Raw genomic sequence first — 881 nt, forward strand, 5'->3', positions numbered from 1 at the left:
ATTGTCTACACTTACCCCCATGGACATACCATAATCATTTAAACGCTAGGGAGTATTATCTAGACATATAGTCTTTATTTATGAAAAAGGGACTTGTAGCCGTTTTACTGGTGATGGCCTAATGAGTTTCCCTTGTGTACATGCTACACACGTGAGATTCTTTGGGATAAATCTTCTTATCTTTTAATGTGTGCCTTTTGAATATCAATTTTCGCATCATATTTGGACCAGGATGGCCAATCCGGTCGTACCATAAAGTGTATATTTTCGCAGACTTTTAGTCTCTATCATACTGATCTATGCATAGTCTAGGTCAGTAGAGAATCCAGGTATAGTCTTTAGGACTTATTATGGCCTTGAGCGATTTTATACATATATCTGAAGGAACTCTTTGTTTCCTTCGCCCATTGTTTCAATATGGAAACCATTCATTCTTATATCTTTAAAACTCAATAGGCTGCTCTTGCTCTTAGAGCTGGGCGAATATAAGGCATCACTGATTTCTAGATGCATACCCTTATGAAATAATATATTAGCCTAGCCATAGTCTTTTTTCAGACTGGGCGAATATATGGCACACTGATTTGGTCGAGCTTTGTGGTTTAAAGGATATACCACGGCCACTGCCTTGACCATGGCTCATATTGGGTTGATACCCACGGCCTCTGCCATAGTGATTCTCACGGTCAAATGTGTTATAGTGGCCATGGCCACGTCCTTTCCACCCTCCACGGCCATGACCGTGTGGTCTATCACTTTTTTTTTCCTTCTGCGACCTTATTGGTATCAGGTAATGGGGTTAATCCAGGAGGTCTCAATTCACTGTTTCTCATCAGTAATCCATTATTTTGCCCAGCTAGCAATAGACTCATCCACGGACT

This window comes from Brassica oleracea, chromosome C9 (genome assembly GCF_000695525.1).
Source record: "Brassica oleracea var. oleracea cultivar TO1000 chromosome C9, BOL, whole genome shotgun sequence".
NCBI classification, from domain to species: Eukaryota; Viridiplantae; Streptophyta; class Magnoliopsida; order Brassicales; family Brassicaceae; genus Brassica; species Brassica oleracea.